Raw genomic sequence first — 13,285 nt, forward strand, 5'->3', positions numbered from 1 at the left:
AGAACTTGTCAACTTCAAAGGGCGGGCCGGGCTACATCTACTCAGCTGCCACAGTTTCTCCTTGCTAGACCTAGTGGGAAAGCATTTTGCTGAGATGCAGAAGGCAAGAAACGCAGAATACGGAGACGCGGAGCTGTCCCAAGTGCCGCTGCCAGGCGTCTTTCCGCAGAAGGACCGCCCCGGAGCGCACCGCAACCGGCACCGTCATCTCTGCGCAAAGAGCCAAAATATTTGAAAACCCGCCAAAACTCATCCAAAAATATTTTCAAACCCGCCAAAATAGAAAACCAGACAGAAGTGATCAATACATTCGAAAAAACCTGACAAAACATGATAAAGCCCACCAAAGCTAATCCAAACACACCAAAAACTGGGCTAAACAGAATCAAAACCTTCTAAAAACCCGCCAAAATATTTCAAAACCCGTCAAAACTAATCAAAACATTCCGAATACCCGCCAAAACATTCCAAATACCCGCCAAAATATTTTAAACCCCGCCAAAAGGAATCCAAACATTCCAAAACCTGCCAACACAATAAAAACAACTCAAGAGAATACAAAACATTCTAAAACCCAACCAAAACATTCCGAAAACCCGCCAAAACATCATAAAAACAAATCAAAACCAACCAAAATATTCCGAAAACCCGCCAAAATAATTTAGACCCACAAAACTCATCAAAACATTCTGAAAAAATGCCAAAACATTAGAAAACCAGCCAGAACTGATCAAAACATTCGAAAAACTTGGCAAAACATCATAAAAACAAATCAAAACCAACCAAAACATTCCAAAAACCCGACAAAATAGTTTACAACCTGCCAAAACTGATCAAAACATTCTGAAAAGATGCCAAAATACTAGAAAACCAGTCAGAAGTGATCAAAACTTTCAATAACTTGCCAAAACATAATCAAAACAAATGAAAGCAAACCAAAACATTCCAAATACCCGCCAAAATATTTTAAAACCCGCCAAAACGAATCCAAACGTTCCACAACCTGCCAAGACAATAAAAACAACACAAGAGAAAACAAAACATTCTAAAACACCACCAAAACATTCCGAAAACCCGCCAAAAGATCATCAAAACAAATCAAAACAAACCAAACAATAGGAGGAACACGGCAACATATTGGCAAGCAAGAGACGGAGAGCGCGGCACCTTCTAGGAGGCCAAGAAAGAAGCCGCACAACACCTGCACTGTGTCTGCAACTTTCAAACTGCTAGAAGCTAGTGGCTTGCCACTGGCCTGCCTCTTCAATTGCCATTAGCATTCCAATGGAAGCTATTCTTGGACAACTTTGCTCTGCTTGCTGCTAGTTCTGCCCCAGCCTACCATAGATAACCTTGCTCTTCCCTTGAGGCTCTGAGATGCCAAGAACTTGTCAACTTCAAAGGGCGGGCCGGGCTACATCTACTCAGCTGCCACAGTTTCTCCTTGCTAGACCTAGTGGGAAAGCATTTTGCTGAGATGCAGAAGGCAAGAAACGCAGAATACGGAGACGCGGAGCTGTCCCAAGTGCCGCTGCCAGGCGTCTTTCCGCAGAAGGAGCGCCCCGGAGCGCACCGCAACCGGCACCGTCATCTCTGCGCAAAGAGCCAAAATATTTGAAAACCTGCCAAAACTCATCCAAAAATATTTTCAAACCCGCCAAAATAGAAAACCAGACAGAAGTGATCAATACATTCGAAAAAACCTGACAAAACATGATAAAGCCCACCAAAGCTAATCCAAACACACCAAAAACTGGGCTAAACAGAATCAAAACCTTCTAAAAACCGGCCAAAATATTTCAAAACCCGTCAAAACTAATCAAAACATTCCGAATACCCGCCAAAACATTCCAAATACCCGCCAAAATATTTTAAACCCCGCCAAAAGGAATCCAAACATTCCAAAACCTGCCAACACAATAAAAACAACTCAAGAGAATACAAAACATTCTAAAACCCAACCAAAACATTCCGAAAACCCGCCAAAACATCATAAAAACAAATCAAAACCAACCAAAATATTCCGAAAACCCGCCAAAATAATTTAGACCCACAAAACTCATCAAAACATTCTGAAAAAATGCCAAAACATTAGAAAACCAGCCAGAACTGATCAAAACATTCAAAAAACTTGGCAAAACATCATAAAAACAAATCAAAACCAACCAAAACATTCCAAAAACCCGACAAAATAGTTTACAACCTGCCAAAACTGATCAAAACATTCTGAAAAGATGCCAAAATACTAGAAAACCAGTCAGAAGTGATCAAAACTTTCAATAACTTGCCAAAACATAATCAAAACAAATGAAAGCAAACCAAAACATTCCAAATACCCGCCAAAATATTTTAAAACCCGCCAAAACGAATCCAAACGTTCCACAACATGCCAAGACAATAAAAACAACACAAGAGAAAACAAAACATTCTAAAACACCACCAAAACATTCCGAAAACCCGCCAAAAGATCATCAAAACAAATCAAAACAAACCAAACAATAGGAGGAACACGGCAACATATTGGCAAGCAAGAGACGGAGAGCGCGGCACCTTCTAGGAGGCCAAGAAAGAAGCCGCACAACACCTGCACTGTGTCTGCAACTTTCAAACTGCTAGAAGCTAGTGGCTTGCCACTGGCCTGCCTCTTCAATTGCCATTAGCATTCCAATGGAAGCTATTCTTGGACAACTTTGCTCTGCTTGCAGCTAGTTCTGCCCCAGCCTACCATAGATAACCTTGCTCTTCCCTTGAGGCTCTGAGATGCCAAGAACTTGTCAACTTCAAAGGGCGGGCCGGGCTACATCTACTCAGCTGCCACAGTTTCTCCTTGCTAGACCTAGTGGGAAAGCATTTTGCTGAGATGCAGAAGGCAAGAAACGCAGAATACGGAGACGCGGAGCTGTCCCAAGTGCCGCTGCCAGGCGTCTTGCCGCAGAAGGAGCGCCCCGGAGCGCACCGCAACCGGCACCGTCGTCTCTGCGCAAAGAGCCAAAATATTTGAAAACCCGCCAAAACTCATCCAAAAATATTTTCAAACCCGCCAAAATAGAAAACCAGACAGAAGTGATCAATACATTCGAAAAAACCTGACAAAACATGATAAAGCCCACCAAAGCTAATCCAAACACACCAAAAACTGGGCTAAACAGAATCAAAACCTTCTAAAAACCGGCCAAAATATTTCAAAACCCGTCAAAACTAATCAAAACATTCCGAATACCCGCCAAAACATTCCAAATACCCGCCAAAATATTTTAAACCCCGCCAAAAGGAATCCAAACATTCCAAAACCTGCCAACACAATAAAAACAACTCAAGAGAATACAAAACATTCTAAAACCCAACCAAAACATTCCGAAAACCCGACAAAACATCATAAAAACAAATCAAAACCAACCAAAATATTCCGAAAACCCGCCAAAATAATTTAGACCCACAAAACTCATCAAAACATTCTGAAAAAATGCCAAAACATTAGAAAACCAGCCAGAACTGATCAAAACATTCAAAAAACTTGGCAAAACATCATAAAAACAAATCAAAACCAACCAAAACATTCCAAAAACCCGACAAAATAGTTTACAACCTGCCAAAACTGATCAAAACATTCTGAAAAGATGCCAAAATACTAGAAAACCAGTCAGAAGTGATCAAAACTTTCAATAACTTGCCAAAACATAATCAAAACAAATGAAAGCAAACCAAAACATTCCAAATACCCGCCAAAATATTTTAAAACCCGCCAAAACGAATCCAAACGTTCCACAACATGCCAAGACAATAAAAACAACACAAGAGAAAACAAAACATTCTAAAACACCACCAAAACATTCCGAAAACCCGCCAAAAGATCATCAAAACAAATCAAAACAAACCAAACAATAGGAGGAACACGGCAACATATTGGCAAGCAAGAGACGGAGAGCGCGGCACCTTCTAGGAGGCCAAGAAAGAAGCCGCACAACACCTGCACTGTGTCTGCAACTTTCAAACTGCTAGAAGCTAGTGGCTTGCCACTGGCCTGCCTCTTCAATTGCCATTAGCATTCCAATGGAAGCTATTCTTGGACAACTTTGCTCTGCTTGCTGCTAGTTCTGCCCCAGCCTACCATAGATAACCTTGCTCTTCCCTTGAGGCTCTGAGATGCCAAGAACTTGTCAACTTCAAAGGGCGGGCCGGGCTACATCTACTCAGCTGCCACAGTTTCTCCTTGCTAGACCTAGTGGGAAAGCATTTTGCTGAGATGCAGAAGGCAAGAAACGCAGAATACGGAGACGCGGAGCTGTCCCAAGTGCCGCTGCCAGGCGTCTTGCCGCAGAAGGAGCGCCCCGGAGCGCACCGCAACCGGCACCGTCGTCTCTGCGCAAAGAGCCAAAATATTTGAAAACCCGCCAAAACTAATCCAAAAATATTTTCAAACCCGCCAAAATAGAAAACCAGACAGAAGTGATCAATACATTCGAAAAAACCTGACAAAACATGATAAAGCCCACCAAAGCTAATCCAAACACACCAAAAACTGGGCTAAACAGAATCAAAACCTTCTAAAAACCGGCCAAAATATTTCAAAACCCGTCAAAACTAATCAAAACATTCCGAATACCCGCCAAAACATTCCAAATACCCGCCAAAATATTTTAAACCCCGCCAAAAGGAATCCAAACATTCCAAAACATGCCAACACAATAAAAACAACTCAAGAGAATACAAAACATTCTAAAACCCAACCAAAACATTCCCGAAAACCCGACAAAACATCATAAAAACAAATCAAAACCAACCAAAATATTCCGAAAACCCGCCAAAATAATTTAGACCCACAAAACTCATCAAAACATTCTGAAAAAATGCCAAAACATTAGAAAACCAGCCAGAACTGATCAAAACATTCGAAAAACTTGGCAAAACATCATAAAAACAAATCAAAACCAACCAAAACATTCAAAAAACCTGACAAAATAGTTTACAACCTGCCAAAACTGATCAAAACATTCTGAAAAGATGCCAAAATACTAGAAAACCAGTCAGAAGTGATCGAAACATTCAATAAATTGCCAAAACATAATCAAAACAAATGAAAGCAAACCAAAACATTCCAAATACCCGCCAAAATATTTTAAAACCCGCCAAAACGAATCCAAACGTTCCACAACCTGCCAAGACAATAAAAACAACACAAGAGAAAACAAAACATTCTAAAACACCACCAAAACATTCCGAAAACCCGCCAAAAGATCATCAAAACAAATCAAAACAAACCAAACAATAGGAGGAACACGGCAACATATTGGCAAGCAAGAGACAGAGAGCGCGGCACCACGGCACCTTCTAGGAGGCCAAGAAAGAAGCCGCACAACACCTGCACTGTGTCTGCAACTTTCAAACTGCTAGAAGCTAGTGGCTTGCCACTGGCCTGCCTCTTCAATTGCCATTAGCATTCCAATGGAAGCTATTCTTGGACAACTTTGCTCTGCTTGCTGCTAGTTCTGCCCCAGCCTACCATAGATAACCTTGCTCTTCCCTTGAGGCTCTGAGATGCCAAGAACTTGTCAACTTCAAAGGGCGGGCCGGGCTACATCTACTCAGCTGCCACAGTTTCTCCTTGCTAGACCTAGTGGGAAAGCATTTTGCTGAGATGCAGAAGGCAAGAAACGCAGAATACGGAGACGCGGAGCTGTCCCAAGTGCCGCTGCCAGGCGTCTTTCCGCAGAAGGAGCGCCCCGGAGCGCACCGCAACCGGCACCGTCATCTCTGCGCAAAGAGCCAAAATATTTGAAAACCCGCCAAAACTCATCCAAAAATATTTTCAAACCCGCCAAAATAGAAAACCAGACAGAAGTGATCAATACATTCGAAAAAACCTGACAAAACATGATAAAGCCCACCAAAGCTAATCCAAACACACCAAAAACTGGGCTAAACAGAATCAAAACCTTCTAAAAACCGGCCAAAATATTTCAAAACCCGTCAAAACTAATCAAAACATTCCGAATACCCGCCAAAACATTCCAAATACCCGCCAAAATATTTTAAACCCCGCCAAAAGGAATCCAAACATTCCAAAACCTGCCAACACAATAAAAACAACTCAAGAGAATACAAAACATTCTAAAACCCAAACAAAACATTCCGAAAACCCGCCAAAACATCATAAAAACAAATCAAAACCAACCAAAATATTCCGAAAACCCGCCAAAATAATTTAGACCCACAAAACTCATCAAAACATTCTGAAAAAATGCCAAAACATTAGAAAACCAGCCAGAACTGATCAAAACATTCAAAAAACTTGGCAAAACATCATAAAAACAAATCAAAACCAACCAAAACATTCCAAAAACCCGACAAAATAGTTTACAACCTGCCAAAACTGATCAAAACATTCTGAAAAGATGCCAAAATACTAGAAAACCAGTCAGAAGTGATCAAAACTTTCAATAACTTGCCAAAACATAATCAAAACAAATGAAAACCAACCAAAACATTCCAAATACCCGCCAAAATATTTTAAAACCCGCCAAAACGAATCCAAACGTTCCACAACCTGCCAAGACAATAAAAACAACACAAGAGAAAACAAAACATTCTAAAACACCACCAAAACATTCCGAAAACCCACCAAAAGATCATCAAAACAAATCAAAACAAACCAAACAATAGGAGGAACACGGCAACATATTGGCAAGCAAGAGACGGAGAGCGCGGCACCTTCTAGGAGGCCAAGAAAGAAGCCGCACAACACCTGCACTGTGTCTGCAACTTTCAAACTGCTAGAAGCTAGTGGCTTGCCACTGGCCTGCCTCTTCAATTGCCATTAGCATTCCAATGGAAGCTATTCTTGGACAACTTTGCTCTGCTTGCTGCTAGTTCTGCCCCAGCCTACCATAGATAACCTTGCTCTTCCCTTGAGGCTCTGAGATGCCAAGAACTTGTCAACTTCAAAGGGCGGGCCGGGCTACATCTACTCAGCTGCCACAGTTTCTCCTTGCTAGACCTAGTGGGAAAGCATTTTGCTGAGATGCAGAAGGCAAGAAACGCAGAATACGGAGACGCGGAGCTGTCCCAAGTGCCGCTGCCAGGCGTCTTTCCGCAGAAGGAGCGCCCCGGAGCGCACCGCAACCGGCACCGTCATCTCTGCGCAAAGAGCCAAAATATTTGAAAACCCGCCAAAACTCATCCAAAAATATTTTCAAACCCGCCAAAATAGAAAACCAGACAGAAGTGATCAATACATTCGAAAAAACCTGACAAAACATGATAAAGCCCACCAAAGCTAATCCAAACACACCAAAAACTGGGCTAAACAGAATCAAAACCTTCTAAAAACCGGCCAAAATATTTCAAAACCCGTCAAAACTAATCAAAACATTCCGAATACCTGCCAAAACATTCCAAATACCCGCCAAAATATTTTAAACCCCGCCAAAAGGAATCCAAACATTCCAAAACCTGCCAACACAATAAAAACAACTCAAGAGAATACAAAACATTCTAAAACCCAACCAAAACATTCCCGAAAACCCGACAAAACATCATAAAAACAAATCAAAACCAACCAAAATATTCCGAAAACCCGCCAAAATAATTTAGACCCACAAAACTCATCAAAACATTCTGAAAAAATGCCAAAACATTAGAAAACCAGCCAGAACTGATCAAAACATTCCAAAAACTTGGCAAAACATCATAAAAACAAATCAAAACCAACCAAAACATTCCAAAAACCCGACAAAATAGTTTACAACCTGCCAAAACTGATCAAAACATTCTGAAAAGATGCCAAAATACTAGAAAACCAGTCAGAAGTGATCAAAACTTTCAATAACTTGCCAAAACATAATCAAAACAAATGAAAACAAACCAAAACATTCCAAATACCCGCCAAAATATTTTAAAACCCGCCAAAACGAATCCAAACGTTCCACAACCTGCCAAGACAATAAAAACAACACAAGAGAAAACAAAACATTCTAAAACACCACCAAAACATTCCGAAAACCCGCCAAAAGATCATCAAAACAAATCAAAACAAACCAAACAATAGGAGGAACACGGCAACATATTGGCAAGCAAGAGACGGAGAGCGCGGCACCACGGCACCTTCTAGGAGGCCAAGAAAGAAGCCGCACAACACCTGCACTGTGTCTGCAACTTTCAAACTGCTAGAAGCTAGTGGCTTGCCACTGGCCTGCCTCTTCAATTGCCATTAGCATTCCAATGGAAGCTATTCTTGGACAACTTTGCTCTGCTTGCTGCTAGTTCTGCCCCAGCCTACCATAGATAACCTTGCTCTTCCCTCGAGGCTCTGAGATGCCAAGAACTTGTCAACTTCAAAGGGCGGGCCGGGCTACATCTACTCAGCTGCCACAGTTTCTCCTTGCTAGACCTAGTGGGAAAGCATTTTGCTGAGATGCAGAAGGCAAGAAACGCAGAATACGGAGACGCGGAGCTGTCCCAAGTGCCGCTGCCAGGCGTCTTTCCGCAGAAGGAGCGCCCCGGAGCGCACCGCAACCGGCACCGTCATCTCTGCGCAAAGAGCCAAAATATTTGAAAACCCGCCAAAACTCATCCAAAAATATTTTCAAACCCGCCAAAATAGAAAACCAGACAGAAGTGATCAATACATTCGAAAAAACCTGACAAAACATGATAAAGCCCACCAAAGCTAATCCAAACACACCAAAAACTGGGCTAAACAGAATCAAAACCTTCTAAAAACCGGCCAAAATATTTCAAAACCCGTCAAAACTAATCAAAACATTCCGAATACCCGCCAAAACATTCCAAATACCCGCCAAAATATTTTAAACCCCGCCAAAAGGAATCCAAACATTCCAAAACCTGCCAACACAATAAAAACAACTCAAGAGAATACAAAACATTCCGAAAACCCGCCAAAACATCATAAAAACAAATCAAAACCAACCAAAATATTCCGAAAACCCGCCAAAATAATTTAGACCCACAAAACTCATCAAAACATTCTGAAAAAATGCCAAAACATTAGAAAACCAGCCAGAACTGATCAAAACATTCGAAAAACTTGGCAAAACATCATAAAAACAAATCAAAACCAACCAAAACATTCCAAAAACCCGACAAAATAGTTTACAACCTGCCAAAACTGATCAAAACATTCTGAAAAGATGCCAAAATACTAGAAAACCAGTCAGAAGTGATCAAAACTTTCAATAACTTGCCAAAACATAATCAAAACAAATGAAAGCAAACCAAAACATTCCAAATACCCGCCAAAATATTTTAAAACCCGCCAAAACGAATCCAAACGTTCCACAACCTGCCAAGACAATAAAAACAACACAAGAGAAAACAAAACATTCTAAAACACCACCAAAACATTCCGAAAACCCGCCAAAAGATCATCAAAACAAATCAAAACAAACCAAACAATAGGAGGAACACGGCAACATATTGGCAAGCAAGAGACGGAGAGCGCGGCACCTTCTAGGAGGCCAAGAAAGAAGCCGCACAACACCTGCACTGTGTCTGCAACTTTCAAACTGCTAGAAGCTAGTGGCTTGCCACTGGCCTGCCTCTTCAATTGCCATTAGCATTCCAATGGAAGCTATTCTTGGACAACTTTGCTCTGCTTGCTGCTAGTTCTGCCCCAGCCTACCATAGATAACCTTGCTCTTCCCTTGAGGCTCTGAGATGCCAAGAACTTGTCAACTTCAAAGGGCGGGCCGGGCTACATCTACTCAGCTGCCACAGTTTCTCCTTGCTAGACCTAGTGGGAAAGCATTTTGCTGAGATGCAGAAGGCAAGAAACGCAGAATACGGAGACGCGGAGCTGTCCCAAGTGCCGCTGCCAGGCGTCTTTCCGCAGAAGGAGCGCCCCGGAGCGCACCGCAACCGGCACCGTCATCTCTGCGCAAAGAGCCAAAATATTTGAAAACCTGCCAAAACTCATCCAAAAATATTTTCAAACCCGCCAAAATAGAAAACCAGACAGAAGTGATCAATACATTCGAAAAAACCTGACAAAACATGATAAAGCCCACCAAAGCTAATCCAAACACACCAAAAACTGGGCTAAACAGAATCAAAACCTTCTAAAAACCGGCCAAAATATTTCAAAACCCGTCAAAACTAATCAAAACATTCCGAATACCAGCCAAAACATTCCAAATACCCGCCAAAATATTTTAAACCCCGCCAAAAGGAATCCAAACGTTCCACAACCTGCCAAGACAATAAAAACAACACAAGAGAAAACAAAACATTCTAAAACACCACCAAAACATTCCGAAAACCCACCAAAAGATCATCAAAACAAATCAAAACAAACCAAACAATAGGAGGAACACGGCAACATATTGGCAAGCAAGAGACGGAGAGCGCGGCACCTTCTAGGAGGCCAAGAAAGAAGCCGCACAACACCTGCACTGTGTCTGCAACTTTCAAACTGCTAGAAGCTAGTGGCTTGCCACTGGCCTGCCTCTTCAATTGCCATTAGCATTCCAATGGAAGCTATTCTTGGACAACTTTGCTCTGCTTGCTGCTAGTTCTGCCCCAGCCTACCATAGATAACCTTGCTCTTCCCTTGAGGCTCTGAGATGCCAAGAACTTGTCAACTTCAAAGGGCGGGCCGGGCTACATCTACTCAGCTGCCACAGTTTCTCCTTGCTAGACCTAGTGGGAAAGCATTTTGCTGAGATGCAGAAGGCAAGAAACGCAGAATACGGAGACGCGGAGCTGTCCCAAGTGCCGCTGCCAGGCGTCTTGCCGCAGAAGGAGCGCCCCGGAGCGCACCGCAACCGGCACCGTCATCTCTGCGCAAAGAGCCAAAATATTTTCAAACCCGCCAAAACTCATCCAAAAATATTTTCAAACCCGCCAAAATAGAAAACCAGACAGAAGTGATCAATACATTCGAAAAAACCTGACAAAACATGATAAAGCCCACCAAAGCTAATCCAAACACACCAAAAACTGGGCTAAACAGAATCAAAACCTTCTAAAAACCCGCCAAAATATTTCAAAACCCGTCAAAACTAATCAAAACATTCCGAATACCCGCCAAAACATTCCAAATACCCGCCAAAATATTTTAAACCCCGCCAAAAGGAATCCAAACATTCCAAAACATGCCAACACAATAAAAACAACTCAAGAGAATACAAAACATTCTAAAACCCAACCAAAACATTCCCGAAAACCCGACAAAACATCATAAAAACAAATCAAAACCAACCAAAATATTCCGAAAACCCGCCAAAATAATTTAGACCCACAAAACTCATCAAAACATTCTGAAAAAATGCCAAAACATTAGAAAACCAGCCAGAACTGATCAAAACATTCGAAAAACTTGGCAAAACATCATAAAAACAAATCAAAACCAACCAAAACATTCCAAAAACCCGACAAAATAGTTTACAACCTGCCAAAACTGATCAAAACATTCTGAAAAGATGCCAAAATACTAGAAAACCAGTCAGAAGTGATCAAAACTTTCAATAACTTGCCAAAACATAATCAAAACAAATGAAAGCAAACCAAAACATTCCAAATACCCGCCAAAATATTTTAAAACCCGCCAAAACGAATCCAAACGTTCCACAACCTGCCAAGACAATAAAAACAACACAAGAGAAAACAAAACATTCTAAAACACCACCAAAACATTCCGAAAACCCGCCAAAAGATCATCAAAACAAATCAAAACAAACCAAACAATAGGAGGAACACGGCAACATATTGGCAAGCAAGAGACGGAGAGCGCGGCACCTTCTAGGAGGCCAAGAAAGAAGCCGCACAACACCTGCACTGTGTCTGCAACTTTCAAACTGCTAGAAGCTAGTGGCTTGCCACTGGCCTGCCTCTTCAATTGCCATTAGCATTCCAATGGAAGCTATTCTTGGACAACTTTGCTCTGCTTGCTGCTAGTTCTGCCCCAGCCTACCATAGATAACCTTGCTCTTCCCTTGAGGCTCTGAGATGCCAAGAACTTGTCAACTTCAAAGGGCGGGCCGGGCTACATCTACTCAGCTGCCACAGTTTCTCCTTGCTAGACCTAGTGGGAAAGCATTTTGCTGAGATGCAGAAGGCAAGAAACGCAGAATACGGAGACGCGGAGCTGTCCCAAGTGCCGCTGCCAGGCGTCTTTCCGCAGAAGGAGCGCCCCGGAGCGCACCGCAACCGGCACCGTCATCTCTGCGCAAAGAGCCAAAATATTTTCAAACCCGCCAAAACTCATCCAAAAATATTTTCAAACCCGCCAAAATAGAAAACCAGACAGAAGAGATCAATACATTCGAAAAAACCTGACAAAACATGATAAAGCCCACCAAAGCTAATCCAAACACACCAAAAACTGGGCTAAACAGAATCAAAACCTTCTAAAAACCGGCCAAAATATTTCAAAACCCGTCAAAACTAATCAAAACATTCCGAATACCCGCCAAAACATTCCAAATACCCGCCAAAATATTTTAAACCCCGCCAAAAGGAATCCAAACATTCCAAAACCTGCCAACACAATAAAAACAACTCAAGAGAATACAAAACATTCTAAAACCCAACCAAAACATTCCGAAAACCCGCCAAAACATCATAAAAACAAATCAAAACCAACCAAAATATTCCGAAAACCCGCCAAAATAATTTAGACTCACAAAACTCATCAAAACATTCTGAAAAAATGCCAAAACATTAGAAAACCAGCCAGAACTGATCAAAACATTCGAAAAACTTGGCAAAACATCATAAAAACAAATCAAAACCAACCAAAACATTCCAAAAACCCGACAAAATAGTTTACAACCTGCCAAAACTGATCAAAACATTCTGAAAAGATGCCAAAATACTAGAAAACCAGTCAGAAGTGATCAAAACTTTCAATAACTTGCCAAAACATAATCAAAACAAATGAAAACAAACCAAAACATTCCAAATACCCGCCAAAATATTTTAAAACCCGCCAAAACGAATCCAAACGTTCCACAACCTGCCAAGACAATAAAAACAACACAAGAGAAAACAAAACATTCTAAAACACCACCAAAACATTCCGAAAACCCACCAAAAGATCATCAAAACAAATCAAAACAAACCAAACAATAGGAGGAACACGGCAACATATTGGCAAGCAAGAGACGGAGAGCGCGGCACCTTCTAGGAGGCCAAGAAAGAAGCCGCACAACACCTGCACTGTGTCTGCAACTTTCAAACTGCTAGAAGCTAGTGGCTTGCCACTGGCCTGCCTCTTCAATTGCCATTAGCATTCCAATGGAAGCTATTCTTGGACAACTTTGCTCTGCTT

This window comes from Passer domesticus, chromosome 7, assembly GCF_036417665.1.
Source record: "Passer domesticus isolate bPasDom1 chromosome 7, bPasDom1.hap1, whole genome shotgun sequence".
In the NCBI taxonomy this organism is placed as follows: Eukaryota; Metazoa; Chordata; class Aves; order Passeriformes; family Passeridae; genus Passer; species Passer domesticus.